This window comes from Aedes aegypti, chromosome 2 (genome assembly GCF_002204515.2).
Source record: "Aedes aegypti strain LVP_AGWG chromosome 2, AaegL5.0 Primary Assembly, whole genome shotgun sequence".
Lineage (NCBI taxonomy): Eukaryota > Metazoa > Arthropoda > Insecta > Diptera > Culicidae > Aedes > Aedes aegypti.
The window spans coordinates 346,722,750-346,735,464 of NC_035108.1; positions in this window are offsets into that span (position 1 = coordinate 346,722,750).

Genomic DNA, 12,715 nt, shown 5'->3' on the forward strand with positions numbered 1-12,715 from the left:
TTTTCACCCAGCTACTTCAATCCTGGATCCTCCCTCACTTTCCTGAGAACCGCCGCGTAGGTTGCCTCAACGACAAGAGCATCGCCCTTTAACCTCTCATGAGGTGACCGCCGCTTTTCTTTCTTCTTCGGTTCCTATTTTCTCATTCTCTGCATTCTTCTTCTTCTTCTTCTGGCTTATAACAGTTTCACACTTCGGTTTCATTATCGTTACAATAAACTTGCATTTCACCCATTGTTTGACGTTTAACTTTATCGAAACAACGGGCTTTGCTGCAAATGTTCTCTGCAAACAGCAATGAAGTCAAGTTTATCAAGTTGTATCCAAAATGCTATTTTAATGTTATGTTTCAAAATACTTTCAATTAAAGCATCCGCAACTTGAGTTTATTGCATTCAAGTTCCGTTTCAATACCCACTTCTCAAGAAGATTCATCCCATTTGCGCGAAAGTTGCCCTTAACAACGTGTTTGACAGCCAGAAGTTTGTTGCAATCTAGTTGTAATATAGTTGAGTTTCACATTACGCACCATGTAACTACGAAAACATGTTCTAGCAATAGTTTGTCTATTTAAATCAGGCCTGCCCAACGTACGGCCCACGGGCCGCATCCGGCCCGCGACTCCATTTTGTGTGGCCCGCGGGGTTTTGTAGATTCTTCTCATATTCATGCTTAAAGTTAGAACATTATAAGGATAACTTTGTTAGTTTTCAATTTAGCTTGGAAAAAAATATTTTAGCTCGGTATTTTTTTTTTTTCAATTTTGTTCTATCATTTGAATCATTCAAAATTTTTGTTTTAAATGTTTTGCAGCCCAATTTTAATTTAATTGACAGTACCGATTGGAGCTCTATTCGATTATAATTGGGCATTAGAATGTTTGATGAATTATTGTTTCAATTCAACAACACGAAAGAGCACGGTCTTGCAATTACTTCAGTAATTATTCCAGTTCAAATAACGGCTATAACAAATTTACACTTTAAAAATGTTTTCAATTATGAACCTTGACACTTTTGATCATGTTTGATGTTCACTTTGTCGACAAGAATGCCGCAGGGCTTTTAGTTTAAACACTGGGGTTGTTCCTATCTGACATTTCGGAAGGAACACGGAAAACAAAATATACCCAAAATTCGGGTTTAAACCAAGAGGTGTGACAACACCTAAAAAAAACGTAAAAAAATGTTTTTGAACTTATATCAACGAAAATAATTTAAAAATTTAGTAAACATATGTTTCTGATCTAAACTTAAGCGTTTGGAGTTGTGATGTTATAGGCTTTAGCCAAAGGCGCGTCCACGTTCAAAACCATGGGTAGGACAAACGTTGGCAAATACCTGCTTTGTAAATTTTGATATTGAAGACATTTCTTGAAGAAAATCAAACAGAATCCGTTTATAAATATATCTAGGAATGATCGGAGCAATAATTGTAATAATTACCTGGTGTGGATTCATCTTCTTCTTCTTTCTGGCGTTACGCCACAACTGGGACAGAGCCTGCTTCTCAGATAAGTGTTCTTATGAGCACTTCCACAGTTATTAACTAAGAGCTTTCTTTGCCGATTGACCATTTTTGCATGTGTATATCGTGTGGCAGGTACGATGATACTCTATGCCCTAGGAATCGAGAAAATTTCCTTTACGAAAAGATCCTCGACCAGTGGGATTCGAGCCCACGACCCTCAGCATGGTCATACTGAATAGCTGCGCGTTTACCGCTACGGCTATCTGGGCTATCTGTGGGTTCATGAAAAGTTTGAAAAATCCGTGGAGATTTGGAAATTAAATTTGAATTATTCTCAAAGAAATGTTTGTACTACAGCAATAATATTTTAATGAAATGTTGGACAAAAGCCAAGAGAAACTTTTGGAAAAAAATAATTTCATATCCCAGTTGGAATTTATCGAAGAATACTTGAAAAAGTTTGTAATAGATTTCAGCGAATCATGAGCAGCAATTTTTGAGCATCTTCTGAGAGAACGTGGATGAATTTCTAAAAGGACCCTTATGAAAATACCTGGAATAAATGAAAAAATCAGCGTAGGAATTATTGTAGGTTTTTTTTTTTTTTGAAAAATGTCGATTTTTTTCAACTCTGGAATAAATATTCATCAACAACAGGAGAGAACCGTGAAAAAAAAACAACTGGAAGATTTTTTTTTCAGAGTAAGCTATGTGAAAGTACCGTTGGAGTGCCCTGGTTTGCCAGAAATACGTTGAGTGAAATTGGTGTTGAGTAGTCATGAGCTAACGAAAATTCAGACAAAGAACACCTAAAGTTAGACCAAGAACTAGACAAAAAACGATAAATAATTTCCCCTGAAAAAAACTCGATTGAATCATTCCAAGACTACGTAGCTGTGAATTCCACTATTAAATGATACAGTCAACTCCTTCACAAATTCTTCCAAAGATTCTTCAAAAGAATCATTTGATAATTCTCTTACAGAAGCTTCTCTAAAATTACTTGCTGGAATGCTCACAAAAATTTGTCCCAGGATATATACAGGGTCGTACATTTTTTAGTGTAGGTAACCATTTAGGGGCGCCAAAAAGCGTCACGCATTTGGTAAAACTTTGATAAAGATTAATCAAATAAGGACGTTTCTTAAGTCACAATTTCAAAAGAAAATGCCCAAAGTAATACATAATGTAAAACATTAACTCCTGCATTCATTTAAAAAATTGTTTGATATTTTGGATGTACCCCAAACATTAATTTTAAAATTCAACATTGGAGTTTGTATAGTTACTTGTGAATATCTATGTGATTTTGCTTTCTATTAGCCGGTAAAACTAGTTTAAGCATGAATTAAGTTTGTGGTGTTCAAATTGAAGGTTCATATTGAGGAGAAATTATGAAATATTAAAATAAACTTGATATGAATTATAAAGTCTTTTTGACAACACAATACAAATAAGAAATTGTATTGAACGTGAACAAAAGTTACTGCGTAACAGCTATTTTATTTTCAAAAACAATCCCACTGAATCACAAGTTGCATTCTCACAATAGGAAGGAAACTTACAGAAACTCTCACAGGGTACAGAACTACACACAAAAAATCTTGAGCATTCCTTTATGTAGAAATTGTGATTCTCTGAAAATGTTGTTCAAGATTCTGTGACAATTTTTTCCAGGTTAAGATTTTTTGAGTATTCTGCCCAGCTGTAGAGAAGTTTACAAAAGAAATCCGTCAGAAACTCACCTTGCATCACGTGAAAGGCCTGGTTAGGATTGTATGTGATAGTTATGTACCGTACTTTGAAAACCATGTGAATGATTCTATAAGTTTGTGAGTATTCAACCTGTGATTCAGTGAGTTTGTGACTAAAAACAATATTGCTGTTACGCAATAACTTTCGTATAAGTGAATATCGATGAAAAGCAAACATAAATTAAAAAGATTTTTTTGTGTGCATATTCTACACTGACTGATAATAGTATGTTCTTTTGAAATCGTTTGATATGGTGGAGATGATTTAGCACTAACCAATTTCAGATCACCTCTCAATATCATTTGGGAAATCAAACTCCAAGAAGGAGAAGTGTTGGGGGTTCTAGAAAAGTTGCAAGCTTCTTTTAGTAAATGACTCATACGAGTATCACTGAAAAAAGGCTATCGATACTTGTTTCAAAGTGCATTTAATTAATAAAAAAAAATTACCTATTTCCCCATTTTACTAGTTAGGGATTAAACTTCTACATGATATCTTGAGGAAGCACAAAATTTTCTAACAAATTTCCTTGATTATCCAAAGGATTTGACAAATTTGCTACCAAGAGAGTTCAACTCTTGGCAAAATAATTTAACAAATCTTTTCTGGAGCATTTGCCATGCAAAATAATTATGAATTTTTCAGAAACCTCTGCAACTTTTTTTAACATATAAAAAAATATTGTTGGAACATTGTATTCTGGAATGCACCAAAACTTTTAGGAATGAGAAAACAATGAAAAATTTTCTCGTGTCTTCCATACTTCATAAGAATAACTATGACCTTTATTGAGTTTGTTCAGTGTACAAACAGGTGATAAACAATTTCTGCTGATCTTTATTTTTTGTTGAATCATGGGTAGGACAATCTTTTGACTGTCCTACTCAGCTGTTTTTATGCGTAGTATATGTCCTACCTATCCTACCCACTTCCCGCGCCACTGGCTTTAGCAATCTAAGTAGCAGCAAAAACATTTTTTTTTCTTTGTATTTGTCGTTCAGGCAGGCTAAGACCAGGTTTGGTCCATCTCGCCAAAAAAAAAAAACAATTTCGCTGCTATATCCGAGCGTTTGGTACTAAAATTGGGACAGGGTTTTAGGACCTGTTTGATGAGACAGGGCTTGGGACCTGCATTGATCTGCAAATGAATCTAACTTGAGAAGTTTGATCTATGAAATAATCGAGTTTATTAGATGCACCTGGATAGGATTACAACAACTAATTTCAACCATGACTTTACTCAACATTCGATAAATTAAGTCAGAACAAAAGTTATTAACAAAAGTCTAAATTTCAAATTTAATTTTACTGAATCATTGAGTAGTTTCCTCCTAGAATCCTGGAAATGAGCTAAGCTAACTTCAGGCAGTGATAAGTACGGAATCCTTGGCAGGATTATAAGGAATAGACAAATAGGCTTTTCGCAAAATTTCAGACTGGATTCGCCATGAATTCTGCACACGATTTTCACAGATAATTAGGCAGGATTCCTACAGAATCTTAAACATGATTCCTTGCACTTCTAGCCAAGATTAGCGTCAAAATGAATACGTAATTTTCATAAATACTGGATAAGATTAGTATAAAATTCTCGAACCAGTACTCTCAAAGATTTCACAGTAGGATTTCGATATGAATATTATGCGAGATTCTGATGAAATCCTATGCACAGCTCTTGTGAAATCCCGAATGGAATCCTCGTTCTGACCAAGATTTTCGCAGAATTTCCTCATTTAGGGTCATGAGCCTCACAGAATCTTAAGCAGGATTTCGAATCATACTAGGTGGAATTCTGGCAATTATTACTAAGTATTATTCCTATAAAATCCTGGGCATTACTTTTCAAACGTTCAAAATTTCTTGAGTAGACTCTTCAAAATACCATGTGCAGGATTATTGCATGATTTCGAAAGGGACTCTCTCAATATCTATCAGGATGTTGAGCATCACTTATTTCATTTTGGGATTTCTCCTAAACAAATTTCCTTCAGAAATTTGGCAATTCTGACAAATTTTATGTGAATATTTGTGCATTTGAAACTGTGGCCCGCCACACAATATTGTTTCTGAGATTTGGCCCGCGCTTCAAAAAGGTTGGGCAGGCCTGGTTTAAATGATGTTTCTCATATTTTGCGCGAAAGTTTTTGCAATAACTTTATTTTATTTAAGGTGTGGCCTATTTTTTTTAAGGTACCCTGTGCTCGTGGCCACTATTGTGCCGGAATCAGTTGATCTGTAGCTTCTAAACAGATGCAGATCTATTTTCTACTTATCTATATTTATATCTACACTCTCTCCTACTCTTTTACTCTTACACCGAGCAGGTAGGAGAGAGCTCTGCTGTTAGTGAGGCTAGCTCGGAGCTAGCTGGAGGGGCTAGGAATCGAACCCATGACCTTCCGCTTATGAAGCGAAAGCGTAACCTCAAGGCTACAGACCCCCCTATGTGGCCGTGGATGGTGGATGGGCGAAGCAATTGTTCGAATATCTGGTGGAGTAGTGAGTAGAGGAGTAGATTTATGATCTTGAGGTCAAAAGCTCCGTTTATATTCTTGTTTTAATTTTTTTCTTAAGTATTTTGCAACAAATAAGCAATTTCACTATAATATAAATATGTTGAAAACATACTCCGGCTCTTGCGCTTTATGCGTTGCTATTCAGTGCTATTGTAAGTCATATTTTCTACAATTGACTCTAATTAGTTTCAAGAGATATAAGGTACCGTGGGGTAAGTGGATACAGAAAAATCAATAATTAACTTCATTGTTATGTACAACTAACGTGAATAATGTAATTAAAACTTTTTTCTGTGGATAACAAATGAGGGACTATTATACTTCCAATCGTCATTTATTTTTATTTTTCTCATTGTTATGTATTGAGTATGAGAGACTTAAAAATTTGCGCCAAATGATCCACTTGTCCCACCATGGTGGGGTAAGTGGATCACCAATTAAAAAAATCTGTTCTCGAAACAAATGTGGTTTGATTATGTTTAATACAAATGATATTACTCTCGTTCTTGTTATTAGTGCTAGTAATGTTACATTATAATACTTCAAAATTAAACATAGTTCCTTTATTTAATCAAAATATAATTAAAAGTATGTATATATTAGTTCATACTAAATCTAACAAAAAAAAAAAACATTGACTCTAGAAAAATTTGGAGAAAATTCATCCATTTATACGCATAAGTGATACAGAAGTATTGTTGGATTATTCCTAACGATATTTTCGAAAAACACTCTTAGTTTAAAAATATTAGTTACTTTTACTTTGGAATAACAAACCGATATACTTTTATTTTATTTATCAACATATGTGTATCATCTGTCTAAAACAATTTATATGGTCAAATAAGGTACGATACTAAGCGTTCAATTTACAACTCAACTTAGATAAAACCCGAAAAGTTTCGTGTACATTTTGAAATTATTATTCTATTAATTTTTTTTATGCCAGAAAGGGTTAAAAAACTTTTAGGTGGATTAATTCAAATTTTCTATGGTCAATTTGACAAATTCAAGCTGGGAATGGAAGAAAATAAAGGAAAACAACATTTACGGATATTAAAGTTTAATAAAATTCTCGTAAGCAGTCTGCCAATAAATGATAATAATTATTGATCCACTTACCCCACCCCATTAAAAAGTAGGGGTAAGTGTACCATGTCCAATATATTTGTATTTATTTATAAAAATCACATATTTTTCATTGTGATTCATTCAATTAGAACTGAAATGCTCACCATGTGTCGAAAAAAATAATATAATTTGATTTAAGACAGAGATACAATGGATTTTTGATTGATGGAAAACAATTTTGAAGTTAATAACTGTTAATTAGCTAACAAGTTTGCTTGTGTTAGTGTACGTGTAGTACCAGTTTTGCAATAGTATCAGTGTGGGCATAAGAATATAACCTAAAACGAAGCAATGGTGCGAAAACATTGAACATATCCAAGCATTTATGCTTTATATTGACAGATGATCCACTTACCCCACTGATACACTTCCCCCACTGTACCTTATATTTTTTTCTTGACTTGAAACAAACTGTGGTACTTGGGATGCCCGTTGTTCTGCACTGTGACCAATATACCATAATCAGGATTTCACTGGCATCCATTCTGGTGTGCCGGTTGGTATTCCAGGGGGCTAAGGCACTTTGAAAGCAAGTCACTTGTTCAGGGCTACTTGCAGATATATGTTTTTTTTTGTTGTAATTCAACAGAGCCCCCCCGCCACATCTTAGGTACACTCTGCTTGAACTCCAGACCAGAAGCTCAGTCATTTCCTGGAGGAAGTGCCATAAGTGGTATTCCATACGACTACATGGACGAGTTTCGCTATGGAAATGCAAGACTCCCAAGCTCCCACCTGGTGTGTAGCAGGTACGAAGATACTCTATGGCCTGGGAAGTCGATAAATGGAAATATCTATCTTGAACTTTTCAATACTAAATTTGTGACAATCCCATTTAGAAGCCAAATCTGTCCCATGAAATATTTTCCGAAGAAATGTTTTGCAGCCTCTCAATGACGGATTTTTGCTAAGGGCTGAAAATCTCCCTAATAAAGATATACAATAATAATAATAATAATGACGGATTTTTAGCATCAACTGTAAATGTTTTCGTGAAAAATATCTAAGGAATATGAATGTTCGATTTTAAGACAGTATGGATGATGTGAAATATGTATTCGTTTCCTAATAATTTAAGTATTAAGTTTTCCCCTTACATGCGATTTTTCAAATAATCTATGTGTTTCTATTTCTGTTAGGTACTATGAGTGCAGCAGTTTGGTGTCCACCGTGCTTTAGCAAAAATGGTAAATGAAATCATATTCAGAAACAAAACGAACTGACTCATTCCCGCTTGCAACCGATTCGTCCCGTGATATCCAATTGCATCGTTAAATCCACGACGTGTGTCAACAGGAGGGCACCTACCGGTAAGAACACAAAGCCTCCGGGTCGCTGGCCAGCGTCAAATCCGGACGGAAGGCATATATCATCCCTCCAAATGGACAGAAATTATGAAAATTGCTATAAAATATGACATTAGAATAAAATATCAATTCATAAGTGAAACGATGAAAAACGGCTTTACGAAGCCCCCCAAAAACAGTGATTGGACCATGGTTGGGAACAGGCAGCGGGAGGGCAGGGAATATGAAACAAGAACCAACTCGCGGTGAATGTTCGACCACCTTCGAAAAACATGAGCCTCGCTGTGTCCCATACTCGAGAGCGCGCCGCGGGTGGAAAAGGTGTGAATAACGACGACGTGACACAACTTCGCCCAAAGCACTGCTGCTGCTGCTTTTACCTATATTGCTGCTCCTACGAAGACGAAACCCAACACGGGGGAATTTATGAATTTTGATCACTCTCAAAAACTCGTTGAGATCGTTTTCTGTTTGGATATTTTAATCCAGCCGTAAATAATAACTGGATGGTCCTTCTTCGCGTTTTTTTCGGTCGTTCGGTCATTCAGCTCGCGGTCATCGAATGTCCCCATAGAAAGAGCCCCGTCCCGCCGACAACACAGTTCATTCATAAAGGAACTCTTCTGGGATGTGGCCACCTCCATGGACGTAGCCGTTGCCAACGTTGTTCTCCTTCAGGTCGATGGAAAATGGAATTAATCTTATGTTTGATTTGAAGATTATCTTCAATGCTCATACTTACAAAATTATTACGCCATGAAAGACTCCTTGAATATTTTTTGGAGTCTATAAAAACAGTAACGATTATGGAAGCTATCTTACAAATGGTTTTTGTGAAGTATCTGCAAAAATACGTTACGCAACTCAAAAGACTTGTGAATGTTGCCAACAAATTCACTAGTAATATTAAAATGAATCTATTCAAGAAAAAGAAAATACTATTTCAAATCTATTTTTTCAAAGAATCTCTTTGATAAAAATTTAAACATAGTTCTACGTGTGGTGGACTTATTTTTCGAATAATCTCAAAACCAAATTTCGTTGCTCTTCTGAATTCAAATCACATTAAAAGAGAAACTCAAAAGTTTGAGTCCTGGTTACGCTCATGCCCACCTCTCGCTCGAAATAACTATATTTCACGACCAGCAACCACTCCAGAGAGCACAAGTACCCTTGTGGGGACATTTATTCCTCTCGAAACGATTCCGAGAAGAAAATCGTAATCCCCAATAAATTGTGAAAGAGAAAATTTTTGTCACCTCTAGATTAGGCAAGCGTAACAATTTTGTTTATGAATGAAGTCACGGGCCTTATTTCGGGGCTGGCCATCGTCTTTGGACCGGTACCCCCCGTCGGTGGCCAAACTGAGGTCGTAAACACATCCACACCCTAAATTGGCTCGTTGCCGTGGTCATTGATGGTAATGACCGGACTCGCGCGCGTCTATGGGTTTGGTCCGTGTGGCGGGCCAAGGTGAATTCGGGACACAAGTCAGTGAGAATGGCGGCCATACTGGATGAGTAGATTTTGTGGTTTGTCACTAAGTCTTGTCTGCGTATGCTGGTTTGTTCCATCATTGGGGTCTAAATTTTCGAGTAGGTGGACTGTCGAGATGTTTATTTCACCGAACACAGACAAAGCGAGATATGAATGTGTTTTATGCCGCAAGAAATGACAAATTTAGGAGTACTAATATTTGTATTTCTTTTTGATTTTTTGAAATAGAAACAAACTACAAATCTGTAGTTTGGGTTTTTGGGTTCTTTATTGATTTTCACACACATCACACAATCCAAAGTTATCTGTCAAATCGTACACTTCAGGTTAAATATCAGAACTCCAAGTCTGAAAGAGCTGAGGGTTCCTCAAGGCAGCAATATTTTTTTTAAAGACGCGGACACCGTCTTCAGCCATTTAGCTGCACAGACTGTAGCTTAACACTAGACAACGGACAAGCATGCTCTAGTGGCACAGTCGAGAAACATTCCTGACGAAAATTTTCGACGGCTGAAGCGGGAATCTAACCCACATACATGCAAAAATGGAAGATTTCTCATAATACTTCCAAAACTCCACTCATAATATTCATGTTGTTACGGTTAGAGGGGTTCCAATATATTGGTCAGATATAGCATCTCATAAATTGAACTTCCAAAAATAACATTGAGGCAGTAGAGCCAAATGTATAAAAATCTATTTTAGGTGAGAAGCTCTTTTTCATTTCTCAGCCGTGCAAACTACACAATATCAAATTTCTAATTACTTAGTGAATATGATACACCAATATGCATTTCTATCTGTAACAGCTTGAAGTTGTAATATAGCATAAACCCACTTCCACGTGAGTCACACACTGACCCCCATCAAGATTCGCATGTTCCCATTTCGATCCATGCGTGGATGGTATCATTACAATCCCCACAATTAATTATAAACTAACAGGCTGAAATTGGTTTTATCGCACCCTGAATTACTGCAGCAGCAGCAGTGTAACCTCGACTGCAATTCAACGACAACCGCCGCGGTGAAGATCGAACTCTCTTCGCGTGAAAGGACATTGCGACAACCAGTGAATATAGAAGCAGGAGGATGCGCCATTACCAGCAATGCATTCAGCTAGTGATGTACTAAGGGGTAATTGAACAGTCAAGCTGGCCAAAAGTATTTAGAGAAGATTTCTGCATCCTCTACGTCTATATTGTGATGAAATACATTTTGAACGGTATTGTAGTGTATCCCCGATCAGAAAAGCAAAACAGAATTATAAAAACTGGTGTGTTTTGTAACAAGTGTTTGACTCTTTGTTTGGGCGAATGACCATAATGGTTGAAACCTAGTAAAAAACATAAAACATATGTTTCATAAAATAAGCTAAAAAGCAACTAAACAACAATAAGTATAACAATAGTTTGGGTTCAAACTGACTTGGGTATATTTTAACTCTATTTTTATGTATATTTTTTTAGGAACGATATTCCACCGCCGATCAGCGACGGATCAAATGTTTACCTTGTGACAAATCCTTGATAAGCTCCGGGAATAGAACTTGCAGACTCACCATCTGTTCATTGATTTCAAGGCGGCGTACGATTCAGTAAAGACAAATGAGTTATGGCAGATAATGGTAAACACGGTTTTCCGGCGAAACTGATTAGACTGATTCGTGCAACGTTGGATGGATCGAAATCAAGTGTACGGGTTGGGGATGAGACTTCAACCTCATTTGTAACCTTAGATGAATTGAACCAAGGAGATGCGCTTTCGAACCTTTTGTTCAACATTGCTCTCGAAGGAGCTATTAGGATAGCGGGCGTGCAAAGAAGCGGTACCATCGTCACCTGGTCGCATATGCTCCTGGGTTTTGCGGACGATATCGATATAATCGGAATTGATCGTCGAGTCGTAGAAGAGGCATTCGTGCCTTGGATTGGAATTACCGTCAACACCAGCAAAACAAAGTACTTGATCACTGGTAGACAGCGTGGTTCCAATCGTGACTTTGATAGTGAAGTGGTGCTGGGTGGTGAAATATTTGAAGTAGTGGAAGAGTTTGTGTATCTTGGTACTTTAGTGACGTGCGATAATGATGTTACCAGCGAGGTAAAAAGGCGTCTTGTAGCTGCGAATAAGGCTTTTTACGGGTTCCGTTACCAGCTTGAGTCTCGTATCCTGCAGAAGAAGACAAAATTCGTGCTATATAAGACACTAATCCTTCCGGTTGCTCTATATGGCTATGAATTCTGGTCGTTAAAAGAGGTGGATCGGAAAGCGTTTGGAGTTTTTTTTAACGTAAAGTGCTGCGAACAATACTCGGCGGTAAACAAGAAAATGGCATCTGGCGGCGTCGCATGAATCATGAGTTGTACCAAGTATATAAAGAAATAAATATATCTAGCTCATAAAACACGGCAGGCTACGCTGGGCTGGTCACGTGGTACGCATGTCAGAAGAACGATAAGCAAAAATAATATTCAATAGAGAACCCGGACAAGGCCGTCGGCTTAGTGGTAGGCCGCGCACACGTAGGCTTTTTGCAGTTGAAGAGGACTTAAGGACACTTAACGTTCAGGGCGACTGTAAGCGTTTGGCTCAGGACCGAGCCCAGTGGAGAAGAATTATCCATTCGGCGTAGATTCAACGTAGCGGATTGTAGCCCACCAAATATCAAGTAAGAGCTTCCCAGAAAAGCTGTTCTCATCCATGATTTTCCATAGCTCTACGCGGTCGATACTATCGTATGCCGCCTTGAAATCGATGAAAAGGTGATGCGTTGGGACCTGGTATTCACGACATTTTTGGAGGTTTTGCAGAGATCTGGTCTGTTGTCGATCGGCCGTCAACGAATCCGGCTTGATAACTTCCCACGAACTCTTTAACTACAGGTGACAGACGACGGAAGATGATCTGGGATAATACTTTGTAGGACGCATTTAGAATGGTGATCGCTCGAATGTTCTCACAATCTAACTGGTCGCCTTCTTGAGCCGGTGAATGGCATCCTTAATCTCCCTCAATGAGGGGCTGGTTGGTTTTCAT